The sequence below is a fragment of the Lepisosteus platostomus genome, chromosome 24, assembly GCF_059453375.1.
Source record: "Lepisosteus platostomus isolate fLepPlt1 chromosome 24, fLepPlt1.hap1, whole genome shotgun sequence".
Lineage (NCBI taxonomy): Eukaryota > Metazoa > Chordata > Actinopteri > Semionotiformes > Lepisosteidae > Lepisosteus > Lepisosteus platostomus.
Genome location: NC_142634.1, coordinates 4,645,561 through 4,665,045, shown reverse-complemented (window position 1 = coordinate 4,665,045; position 19,485 = coordinate 4,645,561). Strand labels below are relative to the sequence as shown.

The 19,485-nt window shown below is 49.2% G+C and overlaps 1 long non-coding RNA gene and 1 pseudogene across 1 annotated transcript in view; both read left to right on the top strand.

The window, feature by feature from the left end:
* Positions 1-13,562, top strand: part of LOC148641412 (uncharacterized) — a 47,026-nt gene extending 33,464 nt beyond the window's left edge. Inside the window, exons 8-10 of the long non-coding RNA XR_015929753.1 lie at positions 19-170; positions 2,266-2,411; positions 8,000-13,562. This is a non-coding gene — a long non-coding RNA (uncharacterized LOC148641412). The remainder of the gene's footprint in view (positions 1-18; positions 171-2,265; positions 2,412-7,999) is intronic.
* Positions 13,563-14,473: 911 nt separating this feature from the next.
* Positions 14,474-14,595, top strand: LOC148641411 (5.8S ribosomal RNA; annotated as a pseudogene; the record flags this gene model as incomplete).
* Positions 14,596-19,485: the final 4,890 nt, after the last annotated feature.

Genomic DNA, 19,485 nt, shown 5'->3' with positions numbered 1-19,485 from the left:
TACCTTTCTTCTGGGCAGGTATCGCCTTTGCAGAAATGGCTGCCCTGTACTGCAGACGGAGGTGTGGAGGGACTCTGTGACGTTCGTACAGGAGGAGGAGATGATTTGCGCCGCGTCAAGCCAGCTCGTTACAGCGGGTTCCTGCCAACTGTGGTGCGGGCTGGGCAGAGGTGGGCTTTGAGACGTCCCTGCCCTTTAATGAGAAATAATGCTCCCTCCAATATCCTTTTCCATTATTCATGAGGTGGCCAGGCTGGGCCATCCGTTTTAGAAGTTTGCGAGTTATTTATATGAATGGTACTGGACTCTGTTTTTAAAAGTGATAAATTGCATGTCCTGCTTGTGTTAATTGGAAAAAAAAAACAAGCGGAACAGATGTTTTTTAAAAGGAAGCTACTTCCAAAGCTTCTGAGGTGGCAGCCGACTGGGCTGTGAAGTGGGCGCAAAGTGCAGTTGAGAGAAAACCAACAGGGGGCAGTGTTTTTGAACGCCCAATTAAAGAGAGCCTGCTGCTTTTTTCAAAGTCTGTTGTGTTTTGGGGTCTTGCCATTCCAGTACTGTTTGCTAAACTGGTTTTTAACTCAGTCCCAGTTTTCCGGATAAGAATCTATGAAGAATTTTTGCATTTTAAAGAGAAACAAACTTGATCCCACAACAGACTTTCTCTGGACAGATGTTAACACAGTTGTCATGGATCACACCATCTTGGAGGCTCTGTGACCTCTGTGTGCCTGGCTCAGTGAAGTTGGCGTGATTTATGACCTTCCTACATGTGCCTTAGGAGTCCCAGAGGGTGACAAATGTGTGTCTGGAAGCTCTTGTACCCTGTGCCCTTCGACGCCCCCTGGAGACCCGCTGATAAACCCTCTCCACTGCTCTCTTTTGAAGTGCTTGAGCAACACTTCTGCTTCCTAAAGGTCATTCTTTGAAATGCCCCGTGAGTTTTAACAACTGGGGCAGTGCGGTGCCTCAGTGGCTACGGATCTGCGCCTGTGGCTGGAAGGTTGCCGGATCGTATCCCGCGACTGACAGAGGAATCCTACTCCGTTGGGCCCCTGAGCAAGGCCCTTAACCCCAACTGCTCCAGGGGCGCCGTATAAATGGCTGACCCTGTGCTCTGACCCCCAGCTTCTCTCCCTGTCTGTGTGTCTCATGGAGAGCAAGCTGGGGTCTGTGAAAAGACAAATTCCTAATACAAGAAATTGTTTATGGACAACAAAGTGATCTTATCTGATCTAACAAGGTGCCTCAACTGCTGTATGGCTTATAGTAACGTGCTCTTTCTGTGTAATAGAACTCCACTACAAGGATCGGGGATCCCCTAGTCTGCAAGAGGCATGGGCACAGTTCTCTTTGCAGTGTTAGCTTTCTGTGGGAGCTTCACAGGCTGGACATCGCACTCTGATCAACAGTTTAAACTGTATTTCATCTGTATTTCTTCAGATATGGGGTTGTTCAGTATCAGTCTCAGGTATGATTTATTGTGCTGTGGGTGAGTGATAAATCCCGGTGTCCTGCTTCGGTCCGCCACACTGGAGCTGGGATAGTGAATCACACACCAAAACCACAGCAATTGTCACTTTTGTTCTGGGGGGGCCTGGAGGCAAATCCAGTGCGTTGTTCATTCCTTCTCCCTTCCTCTCCAGCGGAATCTGACCTGCTTAAGTGTCGGGCTTCACATCCAGGTCGTCCGGGCGACTGGCAGCAGGATTATGCTGGATATAAGGATATGTTAGTCTGCTAGATCTAGCTACTTCTCTCACAACATTGGAAATAACCATAACAACCCCAGGCATCTTTTCTCCACCATCAACAGACTGCTTTCTTCTAACCACCTGCTATTCCTTTACAGATGGCATCATTATAATATTGTAATGCTCTCAGGTTCTCATGGGTATGCGCCCTCACTGCTCCCGCCTCAGGTCAGCCCTCTACCACTGGGGACTCAAACCCAGGCTTCCAGTGTCACTCAACAGGAACCAACCAGCTGAGCTAAAGGGAGCTCTCCCCCCAGCCCGGCGGCTGAGCTCTCTGCTATCCACAGGGAAAGGCGGTGACGTCACCGCGCTGGCAAACCGGCCAGTAAGTTACAGTATCATTCCTAAAGGTTTTCGCCTGAAATTGAACACTTTCTCCTTTGACTCTGACACCACCCAGGGTAACACTCTTCCTCACACCCAGAGAAGGCTGCACAGTCGAAACATTGCGTTTCCTTTCTTCTCTTTTCAGCGCGGAATAAACCTGTTTCCTTTCTTCTCTTTTCAGCACAGACTAAACCTCAACTTGCTCCTTCGGAGGTGGAATGAGGGCGCATTCCAAGCTGTCTCCCGCCCTGCAGCTCAGCCGGCGACAATGCCAGACTGTGACCGCTTGGGAAGCCCCACTGCGGTGCTCCCGTGACCACAAGAGCCGTGAGTTCCGTTGCTTTTAATTAACGCCCGCTGCTCCAACGCACCACTGACACTGCAAAAAAACAAACAAATCAGAGGTCTTTAATCGTTCAGAATCTGAATCGCTTTCTAAACCGTTTCTAGCGGCATGCCAACCACCAACTCTTTTGATTTTCATCCTCCGATTGTTTATTTTCCTCGGCTGCACCAGAAAAAGAGCCAAAGAAGCTGCTCAGCTGCTAGGCGAACTGCACTGTTTTCATGGTTCAAACAGCAACGAAGCCTTTCGTCGGAATATTTCCGAGCAGCGGTTCCGTTCCCGTCTCGAGACGGAGCGAGAGGCGGGTCCTCCGGCTCCCGGCGGCTGCGCCCGACGCCAGTCTGGGAGCTCGGGGCCAGAGCTGCGGGACCAGATGGACACACCGTCTCCGAGGCGTGATTTGAGCCAAGTGGACAGCCGGAGGAAGAGAAGGACAACCGAACAATCCAATCGGTGAAGCGGTTAGTCTCTCCTCCCCCTGACCTGCTGTGTGTCACCAGGGTTGGGCTGCACGGCACTGGGGGGTGAGTGGGTGTCCACATGGGATCCTTTTCTGTGCGCTATCCAAACACAAGCTTTAAATCCTCATGTTAATATTATTCCATCCTGGCCTGAAGCACTGCAGTCCACAGGGAGCAGCTCTGTCCAGCAGTGGACTCAGGAGGAACTCAGCTTGGAGCCGTGAGCTCCTGGCGGACAGTTAAATCTTCTCCAGTGTCAGAGTTTCTTTACGCTGGCCAGGAAGGAGACTGGTTTGGATGTGATGCCGTAGCTGTGCTTCAGAAAGCTGGGCCGAACGGATCCGTCGAGCTGTGTCAAGCTTGTTTTGGAACGGAAGAGAAACAAACAAAACTTGTAAGTGAAAACATACTTGTCACCGAATCCAGATGATTCTGGAACATTGCGCGAGAAGACCTTTCGTTTCTGAGATTTATTTAAAAAAACAAGGAACCTGTGCAGGGATTTTTCAGCTGGGAGTGGCGCTTTCATCCATATAATAACCCTGTGCCACTTTTCTCTCCAGAGTCTTACACTGGCTTTTTCTAGCGTTTCTGTGTTTATGAGACCTGCCTCCTAAACAAACACCTTATTTATCATCCTGAGAGGAGCGCTTGTATGGAGCTGCTCAGAGAACACTGAGGACTTAGAAAATGCTTGGAACCGTTGTGTGAAATAATGCTTTTAGACAAAAACAGCGCCTCTCCTGTAATCTACCAGGGATGTGAATGAAAAGCTGTCTCCTGCCAGCTGTCAGCATGTGGGGTGGCTATGAAGACAGACAGAGGTGAGCAGAAAACACAGGGGGCGTCTTTTTAACTCATTAACACATTCCTCTGCTTTGTGGCTGCACAGATGCACAGGATCAGATGGACACGAGCTACCAAACCAGGCTAGATGGGCCGAAAGGCCTCGCCTGCTCCGTAACCTTGCTAACATTTGCAGAAACGCAGACACAGACTCGGACAGGAAGAGCAGAGCCCGTGGAAAGGCACAGAGAGACGGAATGTGTCACCGGCTCTTTTCCTTCAAGACAGCGGCCCAGGGAAACGAGCTGCTGCCGTCAAAGGCGACACGAGCTGTGTGTGTCAGTGTCCATCCGGCTGGCAGGGTGGGGACACAGGCAGACAGTCTGGGGCCCACGGCTCCCCTCGACAGTCACACCGCCAGTCACCTGGGACGAAAGCTGGAGAAAAGCAATTTATTCCAAATTTCACCGCTCCCCCAAACCCCACCACCCCCCCCGACCTCGTCAGTTTTCAGCTAACACTGTTAAAAGTGTTGCAGGACGTGTGTCCAGTTAAATACAGCAACAGTGGCGCAGCAAAGGTGACAGAGCCCTTCTCACAGTTACAGTTTGTCCTCAGTCATGCCTGACGAGGAAGAAAAATGCTCTGCTCCTCTCTGAGATATTTCACCTTCCCCATCCTCTACAGCCTGTGATTATTTTTTCTTTCTTCTTTGTCCTCTTTTTCTCCTGATTTTCCTTCTGCGACGCATGATTTCAGCGTCTTTGATTTTAATAAGGACAATGTCTGCAAGCATAATGCCAGTGTGGGATGAGCAAGTGGCAGCACACAAAGCCCTTTACACAAGTCGATTCTCCAAGCAGTTTGCGGCGCGGTTGCGATGATAGCTCATCAAGCCCCGCTCTGCGACGTGGCGTATCAAATAAATTAGCGTGATTGCATTTGAAAGGATGTCAGCGTTTGGGCTCATTAGCATTTAAACTTGCAGGCTCGGACGCGCTCAAAAGCCTCAAACTCGCGCTGCAGTTTCCTGAAACCATTGTCCAGCTGAGGAAACCTGAGAAATAAGGGACAGAGAGCAAAGTTTTAAAAAAAAACAATAAAGCAGATTGATTTGGCTAAGTAACAACCAGTGGCACCCGGACAAAAGATTCCTGCCACTTTCAGTAAAGGGTTCACGTCTCAGAACACAATTAAAGATGTTGTGAAACTCATCACTTTTGGCAATATTGGCAAACAGCCGTAAAAGTGGATCACGTGTCCCTGGCATTTATTGATAGCTGGTGGGCCGTGCTGGTTCAAGGCATGTGCTCAAAACAGGTGCACAATTAAGTCAGCTTCCCAGTGAGTGAGACCCACAGAATCCTAAAGGTGTTGGACTCTTTCCTGTTCATTTACAGCAAATGTTTCTGCTGGGGAAGTGATGAAACATTTTTATTGTGCCATTTTTTTTAATGCATGTGTCCATGAATTATTGGTCGTTTTATTTTTTGGTAAAGGTTACAGAAAAGCCGATATCCAGGTCACTGTGTTAGAAGCACAGTGAGCAGTGGAACAAAAGTGACAGCAGGCATCCTCTCTCATTAACAAGTGCAAATGAAACACAGTTTAATGTCCACTTAGAATCGCAACAGGGGTCACAGCAGCTCCTGGTGAATCTCTCTTAGATTCCTTTATTTTTTTTTGTAATCTATTCTGCGATCACAAAATCGATGACTTCACTCACCGGTGAAGTGCAGCACAGCAGATCAGAGAGGAGTGCTTAGGAGTCCGGACTCATTACTGGGAGGTTGCAGGTTCAAATTTAATGTGAAAACACGGTGTGGTTCTTCAATGAGGTGCTTTTTTGAAATGCCCAGCTGTATAAATGCACACGTCAACAGCTTTCAATAAGAGCATCAGACAGGTAATAATAAAATGACATTGTCGTATGACTTAAGGAGGAAGGCACTTTTATCTTTGCTTACAAATCAGGTCAGTGGGTGTGATGCCTTCCCTACACTGATATCAGCACAGTCTTGAAGTGTGGCCCACCTTGCTGACTGGCTAGCTGCAGGGGAGATCTCGGCAGTTTCAGATTTTATTCTTCTCCATGGAAACCGCCTGTGTTTGTGCAGTGCGAGTGTCAGACTCTAATCTCCAGCAGTAAGGCAGACAGAAGGATCGGGGAAACGACTGTCAAGTCCAGAACAGCAGCAGCATTTCAACTGACTGGTGGACGCTGGGTTGGACGGGGGGGGTGCAGTATGTGGTTCTGTTTAGCCTGTGTTCAATTAGCTTTTTTCCTGATGACTTGACATTTTGTCTCGGCAACAAAGGCAGCACCTGTAAGTGAAAATATGAACACTAGTGCACAAGTAATGCTGTGTCCATGCAGTTCTGAAAAGTTGCACGTTAAGAGTTAACAGTCATAGAGGTTGGATGTTAGTCAGCCCTGACACCAGCATATGTATGAGCAAATTATGAAAGTTAAATACTATAACACCCACATGGGTCAGGGAATACTGAACAAGGTCACATGGCCTCTTTCATTTTCTGGGAACAGGCTGTGGTTGTGAAATAGGCAAGAGCTTAGCAGACGAGGACTTAATATGTAAAACTAACACTGAACTAATATTTATCCATTAGCCACCACAGCCACCCTTCCCTACTCAACTGCTCACTGCCACAATGCCTAACCAGCAGAAACGCAAACAGAAATCTTTGTCTGGGGACATAAAACCTTCCATTAAACACCTGTCCTCCTAAGTGAAGCCCACACTCAAAACTGATGCCAATAAAGCAGCCCTCGTTCCTTACAGGGAGTGCAAACCAATTATGCTTTTCAGGCACTTAATAATTCTTTTCACCAAACGGCTTAACGTGCAAGAGGAGGCTCGCCTCACACACCGCTGAGGTGCAGCTCGGGCGGAGGCTTCACCTGTGGACATTGGGGGAATTTGAGGGCACGTGGATTGTACGTTCCAAGAGTGTCATTTTAGGCAGGCAGGCCCCCCGGAAGCTCAGATGAGGCCCGGGGCCCTTTCACACTGTGAGGGCCCCCTCATTGTTTGGGAAGAGGAGTAAAAAATATTTGAATGTAAAGAATGGCATGATGGGAAGATTAAGGCGGGCATTTTGAAAAACCGAAAGAATGGTAGATTCAGCACTGAAAGGGGGCCGTTTTTTCACAGCTGTGGACTTGAGTCAAGAATCACAATATGTGGTAAAAGTCCCAAATTTGACTCAAATCAACAAACACAGTCAAAGGGTTAAAGTGGAGGGCCATCCACCCTGGGCTGAGGTGAGGCCTCCCTGTGAGGTGAGGCCTGGGCCAACTGGCCCTACTGCCCCCTCCCCCCTTGTAGGGCCTATAGGTAGGATACAGGGATTAACACACCCATTGTAATCAACCTGGACTCAGTTTACTGTCTCATCTTCATTACAGCACCTCCTCTGCCATTGTGTCTTTAGTCACCATACAAGGCAGTGGTTAGGAAATGTTTTTCCAGAGGGAAGAGCACCCCCTACTGGTCCACCAACAGCTCACAGCAGCCTGTTTCTTTTGCCTCGCCTGGTCCACCCTGGCTTAGTTCCTGAGATCTGATGAGATCAAGGTAAAAGATGGTAGGTGGTTCATTAGTGAACTGATGGATGATTTGACAATAGTGCTGGAGACCCCCTCTCCTTTCCGTCTGTGTGCTGGAAATAGGTTAACAACAGCAACTGCACTACTGGTGGGTGCTGCACTTCGGCGGCAGGTGAAGTGAAAAAAAATTGGGATCCTTAGCTGTTCGTGGCAACGTGAACATAGCAGGTAAAATCCAGAAAAAACATCCAACCTCAAAAGTCCAGCAAAAACATCTGGTGCCTCCACTGGATCAGGGGTTTGCCAACCTGATCAGATACCCTTGCTCTCTTGTCTGAGATAAGTGCTTGTGGGTTCCTGTAATATATCAAGCATCTCTGAGAAGAAGAAGAGCATTTCATACAGCAGTACTCCTTTCCAAACGAGTCCTTTAAAACCATTTTTGCAAAACAGTCACATCCAGCACACACTTCTTCCCTCGCAAGGCTGTATAATCTATCTTACCTTCACAAAAAAAGCCCTGGGAGAATTTAAACACTCTGTAAAAACTCTTCGTGACAATAGACGTTTTCATTGACATCAACCTTGAAAAGAATGTCACTTAGCTTAGGGGGAAAAAAACAACAACTCTGATTTCACTAAAGCAGAAAAAAAACAGTCTGTGCCAAGAGCAATAACTGGGGCTTCACTGACATCTAGTGGTGAGGTACCTGAAGATCTCGGCAGTGCTCACTGCTGTGTGTCTTCCTCACAGCGACCAGAGCACTGCGCCACCTGCTGCTGAAGAAGAAGAGTGCTGGCAGAGGCCCTGTCGTCCACCTCCCATGACCATCCGTGACCCTTCTCTGCTGTTCGGATTGCACAGCAGCTTCAGGCGGATCGAGGCCGGCGCCTTCTCTTTTCGGCACAAAGTTCCGTACTGGCGGGACACTGGCCCGGAGCAGCTCGGATCTCCTCGGGGTTAATGGAAGGTGAGCCGTTTCCAGGCCGGGATCACGCTGGCCAAGAAGCGACAGCACAGCTGGCACAGTGTCACCTTCCTGGAGTTCATTCAGAAAGACGGCACCAGTCAGGGGTGCTCTTTCACAGGCGGGCGTGTGTGGGCTTCCTGTTGGAGTGGGGTGAGGGGGGGCTCTCCTATGAATCTGCCAGGACAAAAAAAAAAACATTGGGATCTGGGAGCAAAGGCTGCAGCCTCAGCGTGTCTACAGCTGGGGCGGAGCGGTGGCTCTGTGGCTAAGGTGCTGTGCCTGTGGCTGGAAGGTTGCTGGTTCAAATCCCGTGGCTGGCAGAGGAATCCTACTCTGTTGTGCCACTGAGCAAGGCCCTTAACCCCAGCTCAATGAGGTCACTAAGAGGTGAGCTGGAATGAAAACCCAGAGACACAGTGGCCCAGCAGGACTGGAGTTGTGCTCCATAGACTCAGAACATCATGTGTCCCAAGGGGAGCTGAACTCTGTTCCTGGAGGGCCAGAGTGTCTGCAGGTTTTCATTCTAATGTGACTCTTAGCAAGCTAAACCAGCTTCTAGTCTTTAAAGCTGTGCTGAGATCATCCTGAGCTCATCCCTGTATTGCTGGGTTCAGTGTTTTCAACACCTGTTTGTCAGGTCTTGGTGGGAAACAAAGTGGCTGAAAGGCTGTGGCCTCAGTGTGTCTAGTAGCTGGGATGTGTGACAGCCCTTCCTGCCATGTCCTGCCGACGGATAGCACAGCCCAAGGTTCACTGCGTTTCAGGTGTGTGTGGTCACTTACTTTCACACAGCTCGTGAAAGAAAACGGCTCTGTGCACCGTCCGTGTCTTCATCCCTCGGGACGCTGATAGAGTGGGCTCGGCATTTTGAGGCCAGATGCTCTCGGCTTTTCCTTCAATGCAATATTTTCAGCACATTTCGTGAAGTGCAAGCTGAGTGCGTTAACACAGCATGATAAACACTGCACTCTTGCTACGTTAATGGCACTGAATTCCTCTTAGCACCTCTGTTACAATATTCTTTGTTCTGTTATGATAATCGGGCTTTTCATAACACTGTGACAACGGTGCGATTCGGCTGTAAGACCTTAATTATTCTCTAGCTGGTTTTCTACTCTTTTGTTTATTGTTTGCTGTTTTATCAAATTATTGAAAATCCCTGACAAACTCAGCCCAGCGAATGTCTTCACGTTATTTCACTTATGCTTGTTCGAGAACCTTATATTTTGCTACCTAGTTCCCCAAGACCAGATTTTGCTCAAAGATGACCTTCACAGGCAATTTCTTCATAATCAGCATCAGATTTCAGGTTTGTTTTTCAAAATTGAACATTAATACTCCATGGTTCAGCGGATACTTCTCTCGGCAGAGTAAAACATAAAAGCGCAAAGCCGTTCAGGACTGTTAGTGATGTGTTCTCAACAGTGAAACACACTTGGAATACAAAGGGTACAATGTGAGGAGATCGCCATGTTAGAGAAAAGATCAGCTGGCAGCCCACACTGGCTGGCTGAAGGAACTGAGTCTCTTTAGTCTGATGCGAGTGTACCACACTGACAGGCTGAGGGAACTGAGTCTCTTTAGTCTGAAGGGATTGTCCCACAGTGACAGGCTGGTGGAACTGAGTCTCTTTAGTCTGAAGGGAGGGTCCCTCACTAACAAGATGAAGGAACTGAGTCTCTTTAGTCTGAAGGGAGGGTTCTTCACTGACAGGATGAGGAACTGAGTCTCTTTAGTCTGAAGGGATGGTCCCACACTGTCAGGATGAAGGAAACTTTCAGTCTTGAAGAGAGGATACTACAAGGATTCAAAATCCTCAGAAGCCAATGACAAAGTCCAGCCAGCAGAAGTCTTCTAACTGACTAGTGAAGTAAAAGTGGGGGGAGGTAGTAGACATTACGTGGAAGGTGCACTTAAACCTGAGAACACTGTTTTACACAAAGGGTGGTGGGGGTCTGGACTACCCAGCCATGATGTAAAAGCTGATATCCTGGCATATTCAAGAAGTGGCTGGATGAGATCCTGGGATCAGTTAGCTGCTACCAGACAGGCTGATAGGCCAGATGGCCTCCTCTCACCTGGGACCCTGTCTTATGTTCTGTATGGAGCCCTGAGACCTATTTCACGACAGGTGCAATAAAATGAAGATTTTGGCGATGAGAACCTGATGTGTTACATGTTCTGTACAAGTTCATTTCAAGAGCAAAATATGGAAAAAAAACCTACCTGCGCGTGAGGAAGAGCCCTTGATTCACCTGGTCTTCATCTGCCCGCTCGCTGCGGCGCCCCTCCTGCCTGCCCGTACAGGAGGAAGTGAACGAGTTTCCCTCTTGCTCGGCCTGTACACACAGCCCGCTGCCCACTCAATCGGCGCCAGACCCCCGCAACTCTTTGTGCAAAGGTGTGCCTCCTGTTCTCTTCTAAATGGAGACAAATTTACTTTACTATAAGACAGAACTGGTGCTGTGGTAGCTCCTGACTGGAAGGTCCCGGGTTCAATCCCAGATAGGGGCCAGCAATGTAGCTTGCTCTTATTCCTTCCTGACAGCTCCCAGGTCCACTCAGCCTGCTCTCCAAGTGAGTCCCAGGGGTTAATCCTTCTGGGGGAAACAGGCCGGCCGGAGCGTGATGCTGACCACATCACCCCCACCTCCAGTGTCGGATAGTCAAGGAAAAATGGTGGCCCTTGCCCCCCATTCCCCATGGGCCTGGATGGCCTGAAAAGGGACCTACCTACCATAAGATGGGACCTGTGGGCTGACTTGGTCAGGGCCTTTACAATGGCACATGTTGCCTCTCTTGCAAAGCTCGAGAAGGTCTTTATTATTTCCTTCCCGGCGCATTTTCAGTGGAGGGCGCAGAAGAACTGTTTCTGTGTTTGCGTCTTTCATGCCTAATGTTCCAGAGTCTGAACAACAAAGTGCTGACTCTCCAGAGTTCGGCCTCGGTCTTATCTGATCGATGTAGCGCATTTAATTAGTCTCTTATATACAGCTGTAACAGCCACTGAGGGGGGGCGCCCGAGATGCATTCATAGTGCGTGGAGTCTGCTGTGCCTAGTGCAACAGAATTGTTCATCACTGTGCTGAAGGCAGGACGCTGCGCAGATCACAGATGCCAGTAGCTGTGCGGAATGACGCTCTGCTGCCACACTGTAGATGAAGGAAACCAGATCGGGGCATCCCAGTGTAGCTACTCCCCGTCTTCCTCTTGGCCTGTTCGCAGCGCACGACAGTGACTCACTCACACAGGTACTGCAGGTGCTAACGGCCTCTGAAAAGGGGGGAGTCCTGCCCATGGCCACCCTAGAGGTGAAACTGTCACCCAACCTGAGCAAAGCAGAACACTGAAAGCCAGCACTTGAAAACGAAAATCGGAGATCAGTTTCAGAAATCATTTTCTCAGTGGGGAGGAGAGCACAGTGATGAAGCCAGTTCAGAGATGGGGGTTATTAGGAAGCCATGACTAGACCAGGGGGAAATTTGTCCAGGTCACCCTGGGTAACACCCTGGGATTTTTAATGACCACAGAGAGTCAAGACCTCGGTTTTACATCTCATCTGAAGGACGATGCCTTTTTACAGTACACTGGCCCCACTAACGCCTCCTCCAGCAGCAGCCTTAGCTTTCCCAGGAGTCTCCCCTCCAGGTACTGACCAGGCTCACACTGCTGAGCTTCAGTGGGCTGCCAGCTGGGAGCTGCAGGGTGATCTGGCTGCTGGCGACATCTCGTGAACCTACCCTTTTAATCCGAAAATGAATATAATGCCAATGGGTTTTGTCTTCAAATCAGCTTGTCTGTATTGCAAACAAAGACTTGTGCCACTTCCCTGGTGATGGTGTGCCATCAGAGATGGCTGATGGGGGTTTCAAAGCTGATCTTTGCTAAAGGTGGACTACCACAACATTGCCACGAATAGCTGATGCATTTTATTTGTACCTGAGCATTTCTCCAAGCGTGAGGCTTCCAGTAGAACTAAGAACCCAGATGGCAAAAGAAAACAAAATCCTGAAATGAACTGTGAAGTAAAGTCAGGTCGATTTCAGCTGCTCTGGAGGAACCGCAGAACGAAACACTAATTCTGATTAATGTATTTGCTTTCTCTGTGCGCCGTAATTTTACTCTCATCTTAGGAAGGCGGTAAATGAGAAGAGGCAAATATTCTCGCTCCTTTTTTTTTTCCTGTCGATATGGTGATTTTTGAACAAAAGTCATTACATTTCCATTAACATCTCTTTAATGGCTTTTATTGGAGTCTAAATATGCATGAATTAAAAAATGCGAAGTTTATATCTGGCATCTCTCTGGTCCTTCATGACATAGTGTCAGGAGTGTCTCGTAACCTTTTTAATGCACTTGATTAATAGGTCATGTGATCTCTGCCGGCATTTATTATAATTATTTATGGCTCCAGTTTCCAGCTCTGTATGACTGTGGCATTGGGGTATTAAAAGCTTGACTGAAATTTTAAATCTTTCACGGTCTCCTCAAAAAGAGAGCCCCGTCTTCCGCATTAAAGGCTGCAACGCGGGCGGGAAGCCAGAGCGGCAGAAATTGAAACACTAAATAAAAGGAAATCCTGAAAGATGAGGGAGACAGGAACAGACGATGCAGAGACCCCCCATGCAGAATTGTGTCAGGGGTCACGGTGTAATTTATTTCAATCAGGTTACGCTGCACCATGCACGGCAGTCGCCCTATATAGTAATTTGCAGTGGTGCATTCTGCATCTTTCCTTTTTTTCAGTTTACCTGTAATATCATAATCTTTATTCTATAAAGCAATCATCTCAAAGCAATACCTGCCAACATGTAATGTCCCATTGTGTACAATGCAATTCGATTATTGAATCTAGATAAAGGGGATAAATAATTACTAATTGAGCAATTGCACTGCTTGTACTTAGAGGGTTTAAATAATGTTCATAAGAAGTCGTTTTAGAAGTAAAACAAGATTGAAAATGAAAGGACAGGCTTTTGCTCATAATGAACTCGAACAGATCTGTCACGTAAAATGTGAGTTCCGAATTACTCTGGGGAAAAAAGGAATATTGAAACCTACAAACCCATGTGTAACAGATTTGCATTATGACACCCATGCTTTAAATGCAAATATGCATACAGATAAGAATATGGAGATGCATGATTGAATCATAACGATAGTATCTAATATTTTAGAAAATAATGGCTAAAACGTTCATACACTCATGATGCTCTTTCAATGTAGAGTGACATTGTTCAGGGAATTGTAGCTTGAATTTCTGGAATAAGTTCAGGACACTAGAAAGGTGTCATAACGAATAAAAGCTATCAATAATCATCTTAGAACAGTGAGTGAGGTGCCACGTCAGAGTACTGAGGAGCTGAGATGTGTTGAGCGAGTGTGTGCGTGAAAAAGCCCACATGTGTGGTACTTACAGTACAGAACAGCCGTCCAGCTGGTTTCACTGAAGAGTCAAGGGAAGCTGGTGTCCAACCTGACAGGTACGGAGGCCAAGGTGGGACGCCAGTCCATCGCAGGGCACACAAACACACGCATATCCAGCACGCAGTGCAGAGACCCAAATTAAACAGCACAGCAAGTCTTCGGACTGTGGGAGAAAAGCAAAGCAACTGGAGAAACCCCTCCATTTGGACAGTGGGAGGACATGTTCTAATACCAGAACCAAAGAGCTGGAGAGAGTGGTGCCACTAAGCGCCTCACTACTGTGCCAACCTGGCATATATATACATAGCAATTGTTGGGAAAAATCATTAGTAGTAATAGTTTGAATTATGAAAAGGCATTTCACAGCAAGCTCCCCAAGAACAACACCAGAAAAGGAGCAGAAAGTGACACGTAATTTCACAACATGACGCAATAAGCAAAGCACATGATTGGTGTTTTTTGGCTGAAAGTGCACGGTGCTGGGCCACAGGCGGACAGAGGCGAGGAGAGAGGACTGGGAGGGCAGGGAGCACGACCACCCTGCCCTACTCCTGCGCGTCCCGCGGAGCAGCGGGGTCGCGGCCGCGGCGGACCAGGAAGACCGGGCACCCGCCCCCCCCCCGTCACGAGCACGTCCCCTCGACCCCCCGGAGTCTGGGTACCTACCGCCTCCGCCCGGCCCCCAGACAGCGGGGAGGCGATGGTTTGAAGACTCGGCCGGCCCGGCGCCAGTGTTTTCTTCCCCTCAAGTGAGCGTTCGACCCCCGGCCGCCGGAGCGCGGGGCGGTCCATTGGCCGCCCCCCTCCTCGCCGAAAGGCACCGTTGTCACAACTCTTAGCGGTGGGTCACTCGGCCCGCACGGCGATGAAGAACGCAGCTAGCTGCGAGATTGATCATCGACACTCCGAACGCACCTTGCGGCCCCGGGTTCCGACACCTGTCCGAGGGTCGCTCTGCCATCTATCGGGATCAGCCCACCCCCCGCGGCTGGGGCCGTCGCAGGGAGAGCCCGGAGCCCCCCCCCACACCCCACTGGGAGGAGGAAGCCCGTTTGTCAACTCCTCTCCTTCGCAACGGGCGGGGGCTCGCGGCCGCCTGGCCTTTCCCAGCGCTAACGTGACGAATCCGCCGAGAAATCCTCTGGAACCGGAGAGGAGATGAGAAGTATCATCCTGCGCTGCCGGAGAATCTGTGGGGGGGGATGGGGAACAGAGAAATCTATTTAAAAAAAACAGATTCTTATTTATGAGCAAAGGGCTCCATTGCAAAGCCACCTGAACTGATGCCTTTAATCTCACAGCGCCCACAGCCCCTCCGCCATTTATCTGAATTAGGGAAGCCTCCGGGAGGCTCCCAGCACACCGATTCCGAGGAGGCGGGCAGCTCGAGCGCTCCGGCCTTCACAGGACTGCTCGGCAGCGGCAGGGGTTCTTCAGGTCCAGCCGGATCGGCGGTCTCGTTCTCCAGTAGGGGGCGCTCCAGCCAAGGGTTGGGGAGGAAGGTGCGAGGCCACACCAAGGCGTGTACTCGGGTTCAACGCAAGGACGCCGTGTGCCAGAGAGCCAGCTGCTGGGCTCATCCATCTTTGCAGCAGTTTTGCCCGCCCAGAACATGGTAATTTGCGCTTCTGATAGATAGGCTTTCTAGAATAGTCATTCTAGGCTTTGTCAAGAATGCCCCCCCCAACCTTTCTGGTTTCACTCCAGGGCTGTGATTTATCGTAGCAGCACTGGTGCAGAGGCTAGGGGGTTGTTTGTCTTCTGTGCACACTCTCACATAGGAAGAGAGCACGCTAGAAACTCGCTCTAGGCCTGGCCGAGTTTGCCTCCACCCTGCAGCGTTAGAGCGTGCGTGTTGCACAAGGCCAGGGCTGTGGGCTCCGCTCCCTTCGGAAGGGGAATTCCCGTAACCACCGACGGGAAAGATCAAGCCCTGGCCTGAGCCGGCGTGCCAGATCAGTCCGGTGGGATTCTGTCCCGCCACACGGACTCCGTCTCCCTGCGTCTGGACAGCCGGGTGGGTGGGGGGCGACGTCACTGCCCGAGCTCCGCCGACGGCAGTGGATCGCCGGGGCGACCCGGGACTGGCTCTCGTTCTGCCTTTCGGGCTGCGATCCGGATCCCGAACGTCGCACGGAAGCTGGACCCGTGGCCTCTCCGAGAAAGAGCTGGGGAGTCACCTGCCCCCGCCTTGACTTTCCCAGTCCGTACGGCAGCCAGGAGCGGGGTGATCGGAGGATCTCTGAACTGGCTTCATCCCTCTGCTCTCCTCCCCACTGAGAGCTGGTGTGTGGGGAGCGGACTGGCGCATCATCCAGGTGGGGCTGCACACTGGTGGTGGTGGAGGGGATCCCCATTACCTGTAAAGAACTCTGAGCGGAGTGTCCAGAAAAGCACTATAGAAGTGTAAGCAATTATTAATTATTATTAATTAGCTCACCCAGCTGCGTCTTGAAAAGAAACCGAGGTTCCGGCTTCAGCAACACAGCTGGGCAGCTTCTTCCACCCTTTTCTAAGCTACTTACTGTACGTTGCTCCTTCGTGTTGAGGACCCCACCCCAGGTGCTTGAAAGCAGCCACGCCGGACTTGTCTGGCCCGCCCGACGACGGACACAAGCCTCCCGCCTCCGGAACCCTTCCGGGTGAGCTCCACCTCCTGGGCCCCCCTGGGACGGCCCTCCCCGGCCCTCACCGGGCTTGTAAGCTCACCAGGGTGGGGAGAGTGTGCCCTCTGTGTATGACACCTGTTCACAACAGCCTGGGCACCCCCTCCCCCCCGGGCGTAAGTGCCCTGGGCCCTTCACAAAAGGAATCCAGGCGCCTGTCCTGCTGGCTTGCGGTCAGCCCGCCTGCAGTGTCCGGCTCCTCTTCTCCTGCTACAGAGAGAGATGCAGACCAGAGCTCAGGACCCGGGGGCCTCGGACAGGTAGCGCAGAGCGACACAGCAGGGCCAGGAGGGCTGATCTGGCACGAACACAGCCACAGCGGCGGGAGCCTTCTGCCCCAGCAGCTGCGTTTGCCCTTGCGGGGGCAGCTCGTTCCAGCAGGGGGCAAAGCAGCAGTTAACAAGCGGGGTTCGCTTGGCTTCGTCACATCGGAAGAAAGCAACGTGCATTAAGAAGTGAACTCAACATCCATTAGGAGTTTATTAAAAATAAACACCTGTCTCCCCCCCCCCCCCCTTATTTTGTTGCATTGGCACACACAAATCAGTCCTGAGAGATCTTTTCATTGTGGGTTTAAGGCCTATAAGATGTAATCTGATGCCAGGGCAAATTGCCTTTAAATGAGTCGGTATTTGTTTTGTCTTGTAAGCGGGCATTAATTCTGCCCTGCTGAGGGGAGGGCTGCAGGACACCGAGCGGATCCAAACACCGGTGCAAAGCGGACTGCTGCCGAGGAAAAGCATTATTAAACCGCTCCGATAGGATCACTCAACTCGTACAGGAGGAATTCAAGAGATTCTGGTGATGCTCTGCCCAGGCTCCGAGGCTGAGAAAGGCCGAGAAGGACATTGAAGGGTTTTCTTCCCTTCGGGGTCTGTAGTGCATTTCTACAGCTGCTTTACAGCAGTTTAGAGACACGACAGTAAACACATAACCTCCCCTCCCCACACAGAAAAGAAAAGCTTTGCTGGGCTTTGGTCATTTTCCTTAGACAGTCTGTTTATCAGGTGAATCAACACACCCTGGAGCTGAGGTACACTTTTAAGCAGAATTTGGTCTGGTACACACGCATTTTTCCTTGTCCTCGCCTTCTGATCTGAATGTGACGTTTTTACCCAGTAAAATGTTCCACAGAGGGCAGCCCAGCGCTTATACTGCTGTTGTACTGAATACTCCAGTCTAAGCAATGTACATGTGCAAACTGTAACTTCTGCTGTCTTTTGTGGAACAGAACAATGATACAAATATAAATACTTAAGACAAATGACCGATAAGAAGATGGGTGGACATTCTTCACACCCAAAACATTGTGTTTCTTTTCTTTTCGGCATTTATTTGTTCCTTTGCAGCCTACGCATGCTGACACAGCTCCTTACTTGAACTATGTAAGAAGATGGCCCGGATTTAACCCAGATGTTTCAAGCGAGTGTTGCACCAGTATTAAGAGTTGATGCTATAGGAGTCCAGTCGACTTGTTCCAGTCCAGTTGACCAGATTAATGAAAAGGGTCTCTACAGCAGCGCAAAATTCAGCTCCCACAGAGGTGTATCAGACTGTGCCAGCATGGGTATTTTCTGTTCCCTGTCCTCCAGAAACCAGGTGAATTCCCTGCAGCTTCATTAATCCTACAGGCCAGGCCGGAGCGCTTTATAGGAGCCACAGACAACATTTCTAGCTGTGCTGCTACTGTGGTGGCCTGATAAAAGTCAAGAGTCATCTGCCCACTGCACTGAAGAACAGAACATTCTCATTATACACCTGCCGACACAAGACAGCAGATTTATATAATTGTTAAAAATAGTAACTTTTTCAGGTAGGCACAGCCAAGATAAACGTGACTGCCTGTGAGGTACAGAATCCTTGTTATTCAATCGGGCTGAATGCCGATAGTCATGTACATTTGAAACAAACGGTGCCTTTCTAATTTAACCTCTGGAAACCTGTCCATTTACGGGGAGTTTTTGTCTTTGTGTATCTACGTGTAGGCGATGCTCAGAAACGTTTCAAGATTGCACTTCAACAGAGGAAACGTGGCTCATTTCCCTAGTAGAGAGCAGCTATTCAGTGCTCACACACTCACACACACACACACTATCAGGCTGCGTGCTCGCATGGGTCCTAATCAGATGAGATGCTCTCTTTAATTGAAATAGTCAATTTTTGTTCCTGGTTCACCTAATTGCAATAACCTGCTGACTAAAATAGAAGGTAAGCCATTGAAATTAAAACACGTTGTTTTAATGGAAACGTTAAACTGTGCTTTATCAGTTACAACCCACGCCTGTAAATTCAAGAAAAATATAACATGATCATCTTTTTCCACTCCTTGAATGTTTTATGATTCCAGTGCTGAACGCAAACTGCCACAACCTCTTAAACTGTTGATTACTCTCTGACTTCTACCACTGGATTCCAGACAGTAGTAGTAAGTAACACAGGAGGTGGCCCAGAAGCTCATCGGCCGTGGTCTCACAGAGATTAAAGAGCTCTATGAGGACTGCTGCTGTGGTAGAATTCTGGCCATCACAGAGGACAGTCACCACCCCGGGTATGAGCTCTTCACCCCATTGCCCTCAGGCAAGAGATACAAGAGCATACGGACACTGACCACCAGATTCTTCAATAGCTTCTACCCACAAGCAGTGCGATGGGCGAACACATCTGGCCATGCCCCTCGGACCACACCTACACCATCTGCCTCATTGTAATTTTATTTATTGCACATCTGCAGTCATTGTTTACATGTCTGCATTGTTTACATTCAAACTGTTTACTTGTATGTTGTCTACTGTTTGTTTGTATATTGTCTTGATTCACTGTCTGCACTTTGTGTTTTTACATCTTTGTAACAAATCGAGAGACTTTCTGAAAGTAAGAATTACATTGTGCCAGTACATGTACCAGGTTTCATATGTCAATAAAGTTCAAGTTGAACCTTGTTTGGGAATCTGTGTCTAGCCCCCATTTAACATTCTGGTGTTTAAAATGTCTTATTTTGCTGAAATTATCCATTGAGTGCTTGTTTTAGAACAAAACAATAGAATAGAATAGAATTAAAACAGGCCTTCCCTGCCCTCTTATGGAACAAAATGTAAATGCAGTGTTGATTTTTTTTGTTCAGTGTTGATTTGAATGATTGTGGAATTTAACCTGGTCCAAAGCTGCTTTTTCATTTT